Raw genomic sequence first — 17,208 nt, 5'->3', positions numbered from 1 at the left:
GGATGTGGCGGGGAGTGCAGCAGGAACACAAAAAACTTTGTGAGCAGATGCAAAAGAGCTAGCGGTAATGGGGTGCAGGCTCTGTATGAAACGAAGTCTGAGGTGGTGATGGGGTGAAGAAAACTAGAGATAGCTTTGGGTTATGGTAGGGCAGAGGTGGTAATGGGGACAGGGGGAATAGAACTAGAGGTGACAATTGGCAAGAATGGAGAAAAGCCAGGGAGAACTGAGGGTAGCTGAGTTAGGAGGTAGTGATTAGGAGGAGAAAGAAATGGGGAGAGGGAGGATGGGGGGTTGGTGTGTAAGAGCAGAAGGGAATACGTATGTTAGAAAGCCAGAAATGACATGGGTGGAAGGAACAGTAAGTAAGGCGATGACGTAGGGGTGAGTGAATTAGAGAGAGGATGATATGGAGAAGTAGGAGAGGAGATAATTGGGGTTGAGGGAGTTAGAGCAGGGATGTTGGGTTGAGTGTGGGAGAATGTAAGAGGAGGTAAATGAAAAGGTTGCGACGGGTGAGAAAGTCAGTATGGGGATGAGGAGGAGTGATGAGAGCAGACTATTGGGGAAGGCTTAATTTGAGGGGGGTGGAGGAACAGCCAGGAGCACAGTTGCGGCACTGCTTTTCAGGCTTAAGAAGCAGAGCAGCAGGGGTGGTGTTCTCCAGCCCCTCCCCTCCCTTCTGGGAAGGGAAGAGGAGAGGCTGAGACTGAAGGGCACAGAGAAGAGAGCATCCAGCCCCTCTCCTCCTCTAGTGCAGGGAACAGAAGGGGAAGGGGCGATACTGAAGCAGAGTCTGCAAAGAACAGACCCAAAAAGCTGAAACTTGGGAGCAGTAAAACCAATTGGCAAGGCTTCAGCTCTGGCCCTAATGATTGGCACCAGTGCTCACAATGTTTAAACTTGGCTTAATTCAATCTCTTTTTGGGTTAAAGAGCTTCCATTTCTTGCAGAACCCATAAAGGTGTCCTGCCACCTTTTCTTCTGGAATCCAAGAAAGCAGAGCAGAGCTGGCAGTGCATATCAATTCTAGCTCCCCTGAGGAAACAGAATAGGAGCCAATAGGTGCATGGATTATTTATGGCCCCTCAGCCCTTGGAGGAAGCAGAGAACAAAAAAAAAAAAAAAACAGGGGGTGGAGCTCCTTACCCTGAGACAAGGGCGGACACATGGCTTTTGATTTTTTAGCATTTTTCCCAGCACGATTTAGGAGGCTACACTGCTTCTTCCTTTCCTGGGTGCGGTGGCTTCCTGCTTATCACGTGACTATCCCAGACCCTTCTGTCTCTGCTGCTGAGGACCACAGTGGGGTGAAAAGGGCCCGGAAGGAGAGAGTGATAGGATGGGATGTTGGAAGGCAAAAAAAGAGTGCGTGAAGGGATCAGAAAGGCTGTGGGTTTTTCTATTCTCTTCACCAGTGTTTAACATCTGTCAGACTTACTGTCCTCCTGGCCTACTTTCATATAATTCCTCCCCATTCATTAAACTATTAACCAATGTAGATTTTGATTTAAGATCCACTATTTTACTTGAAGATTTCAATGTACATGCCGATCAATATCTGCTGTCAGCTCCCTGGAAGACTTTTTGGAAGCAATGTCTTGCTTTGGCTTGGGAGCAAATTATTTGCTATCCCATCCATAAACATGGTCACAGATTGGACCTTGCGTTTGTCATCTCCACCCTTTACACCTATAATTCCTCAGCTGTCACTGCTGGAAGTGAGCTTTGGTCTGAACATTGCTTGTTACCTTTTAATGTTGTGTTATCAACCAACCAAAAAGTGGAAGTTCCTGGTCAGCAAATGGTGTTTGGGTGTGGTTGCATTGAAGTTGACCACCTTAGAGGCCACCTGTTGCCCCTACGTGTTGATTCCAGTGTAAAGGATTTAATTATGGTGGCTGACACTTGGCATTTGACAATGAGGAAGAATTAAAACGCTGGATTTTTTGGTGGATCCATATATTTTAAGTAGAAGGGTTGGGTTATTTATAAACATTGGAAGGGATGCTAGAGGAGTCCTCAACATTTTCGAACTGTGCGGCCTGATCTAGACACTGAAGGTTTCAACACTAAGTTGATACACACTTGAAGAGTATATTGATAACTTCAGAATCGATATTATTTAGATGCCATTTTGGTGCTGGTTATATGATGGTAAATGGAAGAGGTGTGTGTTGCAGTATGGTGAGTAGTGTGTATGATGATAGAGTGGTGTATTTTTTTGTGTATTTTATTTGAATGGGTTAATATATTTATTGATGCTAATGGGGTTTTAAAAAATTTTGAGGTTAAATTCAGAATGTATAGTGTAATAAAGTATTCACAATGTTAAGATGTTCTCTGATGAATAAATATATGAAGACTGCGTGATAGAGATAGCGCTGGTCATAAAAATGTCTTCAGGTCTTACTGTTCTATACTGGTTTATTTTTGTCTTTAGATAAAACAGTGGTAGGGGTCCTTTTGTATGCACATTTGATAATGACTGACAAATTAGCCCCCTTGAGACCAGTTTCCCTGCATCATCTAAAGAAGGCACCTTGGTTACCCATTCCTTAAAATATACCAGTCATTATATAGACTGGAGCACCACTGGCGTAATCAACCCACCATTTTGAGTCCTTTATGTTTATTAAAATTTAAGAAATTGCCTGAAGCACTAGGCAATTTACAAATGTAACATTCAAAATAAAATACAGAATTATAATAAAATTAATAAACAAGAGTATTGATTGCTTTAGATTCCTATAGGACATTGGTAAATAAAGCAAAAAGATCATATTATTCCCTCAGGATTCATTCCTCAGAGAATAATCCACATGAAATAATAATTCAGACTGAGACATCTTACCTGTCGTTATTCAATTGCAACTGATAGATCAAAATCTGCACTGTCCACTATATCATATAAGGACTTTGCCACCTTTTTCTCAAAAATTGAGAAATGTGGTCATTTTAGGCCATACTTTCAAATCCATGGTTAATAAGCCTAGAGAAAATGGGACCATTTTTCTTCAGTATTGAGAACTGAAATTATTCAAAATTATGAATAAGATAAATTACTCTTCATGTCCTTGAAAGCCATGTGCCATAGTTTAACAAAAAAAAAAAAAAAAACAACTATTAAAGAAGATAAGCATTTGTGTCACCAGAGTTAAATTTCTCCTTAACTGAGGGAGGAAGCCGATACCTGAATCCAGAGAGGAGGAGGAGGATCCCCGAGGTGAGAGACAGCTTGCCGCGCCGACAAAAGGAGAAAGTGAGGGAGAGGAACGCCCCCCTCGTGAGCCCTGACGTCGCTGGGAGGAGCCCGGAAGAACTATAAAATCAGGGGCACAGCAGCGCGCCAAAGGGGCGCGCCCCTGGGAGGAAAAAATGGGGAAGAAAAGAAAATCTAAGACCTGGACCTCTTCTCCTATACCCTCCACATCGATAAAGTTTGGGCCGATGGACGACCACGTGGTACATCTGGGTGGGTCACCCTCGGGGATATCTTTGAGTCCCGGCCCTGTGCAACCACCCCTACAACCAGTAGCCTTGCAATTGGACAGCGGGACACTTCCAGGGGCAACTGTTGTCACCCCCCAGGGTAACCACCACTCTTCATTAGGGGTGGAAGGACTTGGGGGAGGGGATAGCAGAGGTACTCCTCGTATTGAACCGGTTATAACTAATCTATCCCTTTTGCCTTTGCCTGTTGTAATACCTTCTATAACTGAGCCAGTTGGGGGAAGTACAGAACCAGAAAATGTCTCGTTGTTGGATTTGTGGAGACTTATTTCTCAGGTAGACAAGAAAGTGACAAGTACTATTTCTCAAATTCATAATTTCTCATCTCAAACGAGAGATAAGTTACTGGAACACGATAATAGGTTAAATAATTTTGCTACTTCTATTTCTACATTTAGTGCTCAGTCTGGTTCTTTGCAAAATGTATGTACGTCCTTTATTAAGGATAATTTATTTCTTCACAACCAGATTGAGCAGCTAGAGAATGAAATAAGAATTAATAATTTACGTTTTCTTAGTTTTCCGATTACCCGCCTGCTTTCCTCTAAGGAACTATTTAAGAAATATGTGTGTGATATTCTATCTTTTGAGGAAGATAGAGTACCTGTTCTATCAAAAATTTACTATATTCCAAATAGGAAAAAGATAACAGCACAGGAAGGGGGAATGGATGTCCTGGAAAGTCCAGGCATCACTACATTCCTGGAAGATTCAACTGATAATATAGCATCCAGAGCCACTTTGGTGGTTTCATTTTCTTTAAAATCTGAGAGAGATTTGGTTTTCCAAAAATATTTTCAAAATAAACATGTAGTTTTTTGTGGACAAAAAGTCCAAATTTTTCTGGACGTTTCTAAAGCCACCCAGGCTCGCCGGAAGCTATTTTTGTCTTATAAACAGAAGGTCCTAGACATAGGAGCTAGATATTTCTTAAAATACCCATGTAAGTGTTTAGTATGCCAACTCAGCGACTTCTTCATGGACCAACATCACTAAAAAGGTTGCAGACCAAATGTGCCCCATGACGACTAAATATATCAACCCTAACAAAGACAACAGGAAACCTTGGTTCACTCCTGAGCTGAAAAAACGCAAACATGAATTGAGATCCAAGGAACAAAATTGGCGAAGAAACCCATCTTCAACCACCCTCCTCATCTACAAAGAGTGCCTCAACTCATACAGAAATGACATCAACAAAACCAAGAGAGAATTCTTCTCCAAAAAGATCCACCACCTCATATTTGATTCAAGAGCACTTTTCTCATACGTTTCTACCCTTACTAAACCTCCTGCGCCTACCATTCCAGACGACCAAGCTCTCAACAAAGCGAATGAACTAGCTGCCTTCTTCGACAACAAAATCACATCACTCCTAGCCCCCCTCAAAGGAGCAGCTACACTTCCAAACCACATTCAACAATCAGCTCACTCAACCGCTCAACAATCTTTGGACACAACAGATCAACAGCCTCCGCACTCAACCGCCCAACAATCATTGCACTCAACCACCTTACAACCCAACACAACCCCATCAGTGCTGGACAAGTTTGATCCCACATCTACTTTAGAAATAGAGAACATTCTCAAAAAAATAAAACCTTCCTCTCACCCATCGGACCATATCCCTTCAAACACCCTGAGTATGATCACCAACACCATAGCCAAACCTGTTGCAGACATCATCAACTGCTCTCTCACTCAAGGTCAAGTTCCCAACCAACTCAAGTTAGCCATGCTCAAACCGCTCCTCAAAAAACCCAACCTTCCCACCTCAGATCCAGCCAACTTCAGACCTATAGCAAACCTCCCTATGTTAGCCAAAACTATGGAAAAAGTGGTTAACAAACAACTTTCAGACTTTCTTGAAGAAAATAACATCCTCACCCCAAACCAATTTGGTTTTCGTAAGACTAGGAACACAGAATCGCTATTAGCCTCACTATCAGACACCATTATCTTTAATCTAGAAAAAGGCCAACCTTGCCTCCTCGCTCTCCTGGATCTCTCTTCAGCGTTCGATACTGTAAACCACCTGTGCCTCCTGCAACGCCTAACGGACATTGGCATTACAGGAGCAGCGTTCAACTGGTTCAAATCTTTTTTGGAGGACAGATCATACAAGGTCAGGATAAATAACAAAGAGTCTCGTGCCATCGAATCTAAAAGGGGAGTTCCGCAAGGTTCATCCCTCTCCCCGACTCTCTTCAATATATATCTTCTCCCTCTCTGCCAATTACTCACCAACCTCAAGCTTATACACTTCCTATATGCGGATGACATACAAATCCTCATCCCTATAGAGGACACACTACACAAAGCCATGTCACACTGGAGTAAATGTCTCGCAGCTATCAACAACCTTCTCACCAGCCTCAACCTAGTCTTAAACACAAACAAAATTGAAATCCTCATTATAGCACCGGAAAACTATGTCCCATCCACTCCTCCGAACGCCAACCAAAGTCCGGATACCTTTTCTCAACAAGTAAAGGACCTGGGAGTCATCTTAGACAGTGGATTCAGCTTCAACAAATTCGTCAATAACACAACAAAAGAATGTTTCTTTAAACTACAAACCTTAAAGAAACTAAAACCACTCCTTCTGTACAGAGATTTCCGCATGGTTCTACAAGCCATCATACTCCCAAAACTGGACTACTGTAACTCTCTCCTCCTTGGCCTACCAGCTTGCACCACAAAACCACTTCAGATGGTCCTGAATGCCTCGGCAAGAATTCTCTCAAATGCCAAAAAAAGAGACCATATCACCCCAATCCTGCATCATCTACACTGGCTCCCGATAAAATACAGGATCCAATTCAAGTCCTTAATGATGATACATAAGGCCTTACATAATATCGCTCCACTCAATTTAACATTTCAAATTCAGCTACACACATCAGTGAAACCAACTAGAAGCGCATATCAGTACAGACTAACCACACAACAGGCGAAATCCTCCCTCAGGAAACGTGCTCTATCCACAGCGGGCCCTTCTCTCTGGAACTCGCTCCCTCCGGACCTTCGCCTTGAACCGTGCCACGCTACATTTAAAAAGAAACTTAAGACTTGGTTGTTCGAACAAGCTTTCCCATAGAACTAATGAGCAAGAAAAAAGGCATTTCATATCCTCCGTATCTTCCCCAGCTTATATTATATACCTTTTCTCAAATTAACTATTTTATGTTTATGTTTTCTCAAATTAACTATGTTCAATGTAAACCGCTAAATGTTTAATGTTAACCGCTAAATGAAGCGATAGTTACGGTTCCTTAGAGATAGTTTTGGTTCCTTGTAAACCGGGGTGATATGTATACTATACAGGAACCCCGGTATATAAATTCTTTAAATAAATAAATAGTAACTTACCAGAATAAAAAATTTGTGTTTGTAGATCCTATGCATTTGGATCAGTTTCTTAGAGACAAAATTGAACTTCAGGTAATTGCAGTTAGAGGGGCGGAAGGGGAAAGTAGGTTGCAATAAAGAAATGGATACTGTTTTCAGGTTATTGTTTTGCTTCTAACCTCTACATGTGGGCTATATAATTGTATAATTGCTTGATTGGTACATGTTCTATGTATTAATATATGATTATTATTTTATTTCTTAAATTATGTCATTGTTTAAATGTTATAATTTCAATAAAGAGTAAATAAAAAAAAATTTCTCCTTAACTGAAGGCCTGTTACATGTTCCAAAAAAAAAAGTCTGCTGAACCCATGGTTCTGGCGAACTATCGCCCAATCTCATCTCTCCCGTTCCTCTCAAAAGGTAACTGAGATAGTTGTGCTTAACCAACTGATTGACGTCATTGATGGATATTCTGTACTTCGTTATCAGCAGTTTGGCTTTTTGGAACACCTCTTAAAGTTATTATCCACCTTAGACACTATTAGATGGGGGTTTGACAGTAGTATAAGTTATGTTATTAGATATATCAGCTGCTTTTGATACCCTGAACCATCAAGTCCTGATCTCTAGGCCAGTTAATATCCGGATATCTGGCATAGCTTTGTCATGGTTTGATGTCTACCTGGCTGACTGCACACAACAGATCAGGATTGCCTCCAGGGTCTCCTCATGGTACCCAATTACCAGAGACTAAAGTAAGTTGGGAGCAGATATAAAAGGGGAAGCATCTCTGGATAGTTGTGGCTGAAGGTTTAGGGTGCCAGACCCTGGCCCCGATTCCAACTGAGCTGGAAGTACAAAGCAGCGGGAGGAAACTGCCAAACAAAAACAACGAAATCAATATATTAGAATAAAATAACCACGAGTCCTTGGAATCATATCCAAAGCGGGAACAGAATAAAACTTTGCAAGCTATCTGAATGCAGTTTAAAGTGATGAGACTCCCCACACACACACACTACACCGCCAACCCTCTCCTCCCCCCCCCTCCTATAAAAACGATTCTCAGCCACTTTTAGCATTTCCTTTGCAGTGTGTTGTGGGGCAAGTTAATTTGATCAGGCTCCAGTCCGTCTGTCCCAAGAAGCTAAAGGGACACTTGGAGAGGCAGAGAAGAGAGAGAGTTAGAATATGAAAGGGGCACTTGACCTTGATGCGGGAGGTCATTTTCACTTTCAAAATTTCAGTTTCCTTGTAACTGATTGAAGGCAGCGTCTCAGAGTGGTATGACGACACGTGGGCTGTACAGAGATGCACAGCTGACTGTGCCTGCTTTCAGTTAGGTTGGGCAAATACTACCATCCAGCTTTGGCTGGTTCCTCCATCCTTCTTCAGGGCAATGTCATGTCCAGATTTCAGCAAAGGCCACAAAGCTTAACATTCATAAATTACAAGAGATCACAGAACGAGCAAGACAGGTGACATCATCTGGAAAAGCTAATAGAAGCTGTGAAAGCAGAACAAAAAGTGGAAATGGAAGAAAAATAGTTAATAGCGTAAAATGGGGGGGGACAAGACTTTTTACAAAATGTTTTTAGATATGTTAATAACACCCCTTTTTGGGGGATCTCCCGGAATGCAGGAGCACATGGTTTCTCCCAGATCTCCCTCTTCTCACACCAGCATAATATTTGCACCCTGGGGTGCCAGGGTCTCTCTGGTGGGGAAGGGGATTCAACCTCCAGGGCCCTAGGCTTACTGGGATGGGGTCTAACACACGCTCTTGATCTCTCTACTGTTCATCTCCCAGTTGTACTCACAATAGGAAAGCCTTGCTTTAGGGCACTGGACACACTGGTGGAGTGTTCCAACCAAAAATTATTGCAACTAAAATATTTCAATGTCAATATTCAAAAGCCAGATAAGTAGGGCTTATCCAGCTATCTAGTGGCCACTGAATATCCCGTTATGTTCAGCAGCCACTAGATAGCTGGAGAAGTCACTTATCTGGCTAGCTCGTGGGCAGATCAGAGTGGTGCTATTTAGCCAGATAACTTATCCGTCTAAGCAGCGATATTGAGACTCAATAGCAGGTCTAAACTTATCCGGCTAAGTAGCAACTTCTATGTATATTCATATACACACACACATCCCTGGAACGCCCCTAATTTATCCAGCCAGACAAGTGCCCAAATATTCATTTACCTGGATAACTTTCCAGTATGGACCTTAAATAGTATTGAAAGCAAGATGACTGTTTTTGTGAGGAGCTAGATAAACTAAAAGTAGATAATGGAATGGGGCTGGATGGGATACATTGGAGGGTTTTAAGGGAATTTAGAGGCGCGCGGGCTGACCTTGCCTAGAGTCAGAAGTAGTTCGGGAGGACTGGAGGCAGGTGGTGGTGTTTCCTCGTCACAGGAGGCCGGGAACTGCAGGCTGATTAATCTGATTTCTGTGGTGAGTAAACTATTGGAATCGCTGCTAAAAAAAACTCAAAGGTTAATGCAGTTTCTGGAATTTAATGGATTACAAGATCCGAGGCAGCAGGGTTTTTACCAGAGGTTGGGCTTGTCAGACAAATCTGACCATTTTCTTTGACTGGGTGACCAAAGAGTTGGATCAGGGAGCGTTTTAGAAGTAATGTACCTGGATTTCAGTAAGGCCAGCCCTTTGACATGGTGGCACATAGGTGACATAAATAAACCGAGTGCCCTTGGTGCGGGTCCTAAAGTGACTGACTGGGAGTCAAAGGGTAATGGTAAAAATGGAGCTCACTCCAAGGAGAGGGGAGTTACTAGTGGTGTATTGCAGGGATCAGCCCTTGGACCAGTTCCATTTAACATTTTCATAAGCCATGTTGCAGAAGGACTACTGGAAAAAAAGTTTGTCTTTTTGCAGACGATAACCAAAATATGCAACAAGGTGTGGATAACAGGAGTTGGGATCTAGCAAAGCTGGAGGTATGGTCTTACTTTTCTTTGTATTCATTTTATATTCTTTTTGGCACTTCAAAGCAGATTACATTCAGGTACTGTAGGTATTTCTCTATCCCCAGAGGGCTCACAATCTAAGTTTGTACCTGAGGTAAAGGAGGGTAAAGTGACTTGCCCAAGGAGCAGCAGTGGGATTTGAACCTTGGTTTCAACCCTGCTCTAACCACTAGGCCACTCCTCCACTGGTCTAGTATCTGGCAGCTAAGATTTTATGCTAAAAAAAAAAAAATGCAGGGAAGCACTACAGTCTAAGGGGTGAAATTCTATGCATGAATCAAGAATGGGAACTGGGGGTGACTGTATCTCATGATCTCAAGCTGGACAAACAGGTAGGTAAAGATGATGGCAAAAGCCAGAAAGCGGATTGGGTGCATAGGGAGAGGAATGGTCAGCAGAAAAAAAGGAGGTGATATTAGCCTTGTCTAAGTCCCTGTGAGAGCTCGTTTGCAATACTGTGCATAATTCTGGAGACTGCACTTTCAAAAAGTATGGAGTTGGTGCAGATGGTGGTTACTAAAAGGATCAATGGTCTTCACTGTAAAGCATATGGGAACAGACAAAGATCTAAATATGTACACCCTAGAGGAAGGGTAGGATAGGGGAAATATGAGAGAGACATTTAAATAAATACACTGGAGGCAGGCCTCTTTCAATGGAAATGAAGCTCAGGAACGAGGGGGTCATGGGATGAGGAGACATATGTCTTTACAGAAAGGGTGGTGGATGCATGGAACAGCCTCCCAGTAGGTGGTGGAGATAAGGACAGCATCTGAATTCAAGCAAGCATGGAACAATCTCAAGGATCTTTGAATCAGGTGTAGAGATTGTAGAGCTGAGTAGTTGGAGTGGGCGGGCAGATCAGATAGGCCATAGGATCTTTTTCTGCCATCATGTTTCAAATTTTGAAGGTGTTAGCCAAGAACAGGGCAAGTGCGACATCTGCCCTGGGGCATAATGCATAAGAGAGCGCTGAACCATCACGCTGCTATTGGCAGTGCAGAATTGCCAATACGATGCTGTCAGGTGCCGCCTGTGAGAGTCAGACCACGCGGTATGCGACAAAGCCTGGATGAATCTGCTGCCGGTACAAGGGGGAAAAAAAGAGAGGGCAATGGATGCTGCTGGGGAGGGAGGGGGAGCGAGAGCAAGATGTGGTTGGGTGGAGGAAGGAGGGGTCCTACCGGGCATGGAAAGAGCTGGGAATGCTGTTGGGCAGGAGGAGAGAAGAGGCAACGAGAACAGAAAAAGGAAAAGTTGTGCCAGAGCGGCAGCAGGAGAGAGCACTATGCTGCCACTGCTGAAGATGGGGAGGAAGGCTATGAATTCAGTGCCTACGGGTGACAAGATCTTAAAATGTATTTATTTTACTTATGCACTTAGATTTGATACCTTTCCCAAAAGCTGGTCTCAAGATGGCTTACAGCAAAATCGACAGCAATTGAGTTATTGCCGTGTGGGCTTGTTGTTAAGGGCTTCCTGACCTAGTCCTGCGGCCAAAAACAAGAGTACAGGGCAAGAGAAAGTCCAGCGAAGTTTCCCAGAACAACAGAGGGAAGTTTCCCACAGATTTTTAGCTTATTTTTCTCACTACAGGAAAAACTGCGAGGGTCTGTCAGTCTTTGCCTTCCCTGCTTGCCCCTAACCAAAGACCGGGAACGAGAATCTGGATTGGGGGTGGGGGTGGCCTTCCGCTTGCCGGTTTTGGCCGCGTCAGACGTTCCCCACATTTTTTTCTTCCAGCTGCTTCCAATCGTTTCTCACTTGAAAGTGGACTCGGTTTGGTTGGATTCTTTGACTGTTTTTATAAGTAGGGTGGAGGGGGCGACGCAGAGCTCAGCAAAACGGGCTCCCGATGGCCCTGGGAGTGACCCTGGCTTTCCGAGGGAGTATTACTCCTGTGTCAGGGGAGACGCAGCGGTATCTGCTCCTTAATGCACCAGCAAAACGTGGATTCGTAAGATCCCCTCTTCTGCATTTGTATTTATTAAGGAAACATTAAGGTAAGAAGAGTTTATTTCTGTCTCAGCCACTAAGCAGATCGGAGGGTGCTGTGCAGATTAGGGATGTGAATCGTTTTTTGACGATTTAAAATATCGTCCGATATATTTTAAATCGTCAAAAATTACCTGGGGTCCAGAGGAAGGGTCCCGGTGTGATCTTTTACTCTCGGACCTCCGGTGCTTGTAGAAATGGCGCCGGCGCTACCTTTGCCTTGTCATATGACTGGTCAAAGGTAGCGCCGGCGCCATTTTGTTTTTGTCCCCCGAGGTCAGGAGCATAGGAGATCGCTCCCGGACCCCCGCTGGACCCCCAGGGACTTTTGGCCAGCTTGGGGGGGCCTCCTGACCCCCACAAGACTTGCCAAAAGTCCAGCGGGGGTCCGGAACGACCTCCTGCAGTCGAATCGTGTTGTCTACGGCCGGCGCCATTTTTGGCGCCGTAGACAACACAATTCGACTGCAGGGTAACCCGCATGGTGCAGCGGTTACTACCATTAGCCCAACGCACGGGAGTAGCCTGCACAATGAGGCAGTTACTACCATAAGCCACTTGCTGGGCAAAGTGCCTGAACCATTTGGTCTTTATCTGCCGTCACTAGGTTATCTTACTTACGGACGTAGCTAGGTAAACTCCAGAGCAGAGGCCTCATGGGATGGCTTGCTGGATTTGAGGCTTGGGGTGCAGGGTAAGGGGGCCCTCGTCCAAAGCTACGGACTCCTCTTCGTCTGTCGACGCAATGCTCGGAGCCAGCATTTGAGCCCTGTGCAGCAGCATCCCGTTTAACCTGCCCCCTTAAAAAGGCACAGCATTTTCTGATGTCGTGAAACATGCCTCTTAAGCTTTTCCTCCTATAGCCCAGGTATATTATCTTCGAAGGGGATAATTCTAATATGGATAACCTTGAATGGTCTGCATTTCTGGAGTCTTCTACGGAGCCTCTTGTTTCTAGAGTGCCACTGTTGGTCTCTCTGGCTTTTGACATCTTGCTTTTGAAAGAGAGATACGGAGCTCTGTAAGGCCAAGATCAGGGTTTTCCTTCATCTTTCCAGGCGGACTCAGGAAGATGAAAAAGCTTTTTTAGGACTCAGGCAAGCTGTTCTTGGATTGGGAGCAGATTTCTTTTTGAAATTTCCTTTTAAGGCATTTGAAATTTAACTAAAGAGCTACATAGGTGTTTTATAATCCCACTCAGCTTGAGAGATCTGTGGAGTCCAGGGTGGCGTCTGGGATTAGCCCCGCACCGATGGGGGGCAGTGGTTGATTTTGTTTGTTGCACTCACCCACCTGTTTTATTTAGTACTTTCCGATGTTCTTTCCTTTCCTGCTGTTTCTTCCTCCCTCCCTCCCTCCCTCCCGTGACCTTAACTCTCTCTTTCAATGGTACTAAATATTATGTTCACGTTATATTTGAATTATTGCTTGTTTCTAGGAAAGTGGGTATTTCTGACAAAGAATATTCCTCTCTTCTGTAAAATTCATTATAAACCTGTTAAATAAAAGGAAAAAAAAAGATGGGCTGGGCGTCACGGGCTGGCACACTGCATACAGAATGCGGAAACGGGCCCAGTGTGCCGGTGCCTACTACTGCCCCTGCCCCCAGAGAGGAGGGGATGTGACTGAGACTTTCAAATCCCCCCATGCACAAGATGCATTTCTTTCAATGAAACAAGTTCCAGAACAAGGGGGTGAGGATAGATGAGGCTTAAAGGCTTGGCTTTAACGTTACGGAAATTCTTTTTCTCCAAAAGGGCGGGGGTGCAGTGAACAGCCTACCAGGGGAGGTGGGAGGCCAACATAGAATCACAACTCAGGAAAATCACGGGCTAGTACAGAGGAGCAAGGGGTAAAGCCCGGGATGGGCAGAGGAGAAAGGGGTAAGCCTGGAAATCGAGTAGGCTCTGTGAAATCACAAGAGGAAGGGAGAATAAGCAGAGACTGGATGGGCCAGCTGATCTTTATCTGATTTTAGTTTCCCCAATTCTGTGCTTGCCAAATGAAAATAAGACGCAAGAAGCAAAACATGCCCTTCGGCCTCTTGTTTTACATAAACATAGTAACGTGTGTGTGTATGCAGTTAACACTATTTTTACACCTGATACCCATGGGATGTCAAGATGAGTTACATAAAAATTGTATATAAATAGAAGAAACATCTAATTGTAATCACATACATAATGTCTGGGGCATTTAATGTAATAAGTGACAGCAGAAAAAGCCCAAATGGCCCAACCATGTATTTTCCTTCTCAGTTCTTAGCTCCAATCTGTTTCTTTTTCCTTCCCAATCTCATGATATAATGTAAACGTTACTATATTAGGAAGCCTTATTGTATGCTCACGTATCACACTTAGGGGCGGATTTTAAAAGGGTTACATGCGTAATATACGTGCGTAACCCTTTCAAACCCGCTCCTGCGCGCGCCGAGCCTACTTTACATAGGCCCAGCGACGCGCACAAGCCCCGGGATGCGTGAATGTCCCAGGGCTTGAAAAAAGGGGCGGGGAGTGGGCGGGACCAAGGCCTCCAGCACAGCGACCATGCCGGGGGATCGCGTGCCGGCACCTGGAAGGCGTAAATTAAAAAAATAAAGGTGTGGGGGGGGGGGGTATTTAGGTAGGGCTGGGGGCGGAGGGAACGGGGAAAGCCAATTAGCTCTGGAATTCATCATTATTAAAGGACATAGTGAAAGTTGTTAGTGTAGCTGGGTTTTAAAAAGATTTGGACAAGTACCTGGAGGAAAGTCCATAAACCTGTTGCGCCCGGTTGCAGACGGCTGCAACCTTTGCTGCTCACCTCCTACGACTCTGGGAGAGATGGCCACCTCTACCTCTGCATGCCAACCTCCGTGGCGTTCCCGGGACGACGTGGGCAATCCCGGCCACCATCTTGGTTGGGTATAACCTAGGGCACATGCGCGCGCGCCTGCCGCACTCTTATCCACGTCATGGCGGGAACCTCGGGGGCATCCCCACCGCATGACGTCATTTGCCTATGATACTTAAACCCAGCTAACCTTCCTAGCTACGAGTTAGCAAGGATTTCCGTCTTGCTTCATTCCACCTTGAGACGTTTGCCTCGCTGTGCGTACCTTCCAGTCTGAGTATCTCAGGTACCCGCTCCTCAGGGGCCTCGCTATACTCAGGGCTATCCGCTCCTCGGAGAGCCTTCTCTGCGAGTCTCTTTCTCCAGCTTACTGACTATACGCTTGCTGCTACTACGGACGAACCTCCAGTGCTCCGTTGCCTCTGGTCTTCACTGTGACTACGACAGTAGAGTTGCTGCTGGACTACAGAGTGAGTACAAGATCTGCTCTACTCTCCTCTTCACTGTGTGGATTCTCGGGTTATCCCGCCCTGTGGACCACTATCGGATCCACACTGCCTCGTGCCTGCTTCTATCACCAGCCTCCGGCCTACCCCGTGCTGTGGGCCACTACCAGAGAATCCAGCTTGAGAACCATCTACTCTGGACTGTGTCTAATATACCCGCTCCTCGGGGTATCTTGCTGTACAATAAAACCTCTTGCCTCTAGTGTCCATCACTGCTGACACCCCACCTGTGATGGTGAGTGGGAAATTGCCATTTTGCTTGAATTTCCATGTTCAGTTTTGGTCTGTGAAAATCACTAACCAGCAAGATTCCTCAGCTAGTTAGTGATTTTGCATAATTTTTGTGAATGGCTTCACAAACACAAAACTCAACATGGAAAAACATCAGATGGTGCATAGAGACTGGGAAAGTGTGATTACACATGCTATTTGCCATTTTTAAGCAAGATATTGCTTCTGTGAAGCTCTTTGTGGGTTAGTACATTGGCCTCTAAGAGATTGCCTGGGTTAGATTTAGCATGGAGCAGACAGAGAAATCATCATCACCTTAATTAGGGACAAAAATCCATTTGTTCACTATGAAGCAACCAGACTCTGGGAACACTGGGACACTTATGCACCAGAAACAAAGCTAGGGATAAAATGATTTAAAATTAAACAAACAAACATTCTTTAGCCTGTATATTCAAATAGCTTTTAACATTTAACAATGAATTAATGAATGTCGATAGGTCACGGCAGTGTTCTTTTTTGCATAGATACCCCATCTTCCTTCTGTGTAAATGACAAAATGTGGAACTAACCTCAAAACTGAATCTATTTGGTAAAAGGAAAAAAAAACAAAACACTAGAAGAGGTTCCAAGGCTGAAGTGTGCTCGCCTTGCTTTTGACCCAGCAGGGAGGTCAGCAAATCCCAAAGCAGAAAACAGTTTAAACAATCCCCCAGCCACAAGAAACCGCTTTGACTTGCTTTTACCAAGACAGACTGAGGGGACGGAAGGGAGGTTCAGCACCCAAAGCCTCTTTCCTCTCTACTGCAAACAAGGATCCACTTCCTCCTTCCAGAAAGCCCGGGGCTCCTTTACCGACTCGGTTAATCTCTTGCTCTCACCTGGAGCTGGTAAAAAGGACCCCCGAGCGCTAGAAAACGCTTGTGCTCCCAACGTATTGGTTCTTACAGCCCACGAAGACTCCCGATAGCAGTTTGCAATGTCTAAAAGTGCAGGAGCATATTTTATGTACATAAGCGCCCCCCTCCCCCCGGTATTACCCACCTCCTGAGGGGACCGTGCAAAGCAGCTAATCCATTCGGCAGTCAACCCTGCCCCCACACCTCCGAGATGCCTCCTGCCACTGCGCCACCCTGCAAGCTGGAGTCCTACTTTTAGCGAGAGGGAAGATGGGGGACGTTTCCTGACGGGAAACCCCACCCAGAGCTGGGGCTGGACCTCAGAGGGGCTAAGGTCTCCTCAGGCTGCTATCTGTCTGTCCTGAAACACCCTCCCCGCCCCACTATTCCTGGAGGAGGGGGAGGGGCGGCGTAACCATTCACCGGCATGCACTGCTAGAGTCTGGAAGCATTCAGGAGAGGAAACACGGATTCTTCAGGCAAATTCAAAGAAGTCTTTGGTTGGGAATGATGTAACCCTGGAGGTGTTAAAATAACAGGAACCCTACCACCTCTGACTTGGGGAAGGGAGAAGCAAAAAGGGTTTATTATTATTATTTAGCACATAGGACATGTATGTAGCACCGTACACAGGCATAAGGAAAGGTTATTAGTGGTATATAAGAGAACCATGTAGCATAAAAACCTCTAGTTACATATAACTCACCTGCATCAGGTACTGGATTCTGTAAACACACAACGCATAAGTCACTTGGCTCAGTTCCTGTCTCCATGTGTTTGTGTGTCACTAATCACAGTCAGGCCGATACAGTAAAGTGCGCTTCGACGGAGTGCACTGTTAGCTGGCATTTGGACGCGCGTTTTGGACGAGCTAGCTTTACC

At 44.9% G+C, this 17,208-nt stretch overlaps 1 protein-coding gene across 4 annotated transcripts in view; it reads right to left on the bottom strand.

Moving 5' to 3' along the window:
- EXOC3L2 (exocyst complex component 3 like 2) overlaps window positions 1-16,688 on the bottom strand; it is an 83,173-nt gene extending 66,485 nt beyond the window's left edge. Inside the window, exon 1 of one of the 4 annotated variants that reach the window (XM_029571197.1) lies at window positions 16,472-16,688. The gene's annotated coding sequence lies outside the window, so the exon portion shown is untranslated. Of the gene's footprint in view, window positions 1-16,173; window positions 16,279-16,308; window positions 16,393-16,471 lie in introns of those variants that run through there. The other 3 variants (XM_029571194.1, XM_029571195.1, XM_029571196.1) reach the window with 3 other exon arrangements.
- Between the last annotated feature and the right edge of the window lie 520 nt (window positions 16,689-17,208).

This window comes from Rhinatrema bivittatum, chromosome 11 (genome assembly GCF_901001135.1).
Source record: "Rhinatrema bivittatum chromosome 11, aRhiBiv1.1, whole genome shotgun sequence".
Taxonomy (NCBI): Eukaryota; Metazoa; Chordata; class Amphibia; order Gymnophiona; family Rhinatrematidae; genus Rhinatrema; species Rhinatrema bivittatum.
This window is presented reverse-complemented; position numbering and strand designations above follow the sequence as displayed.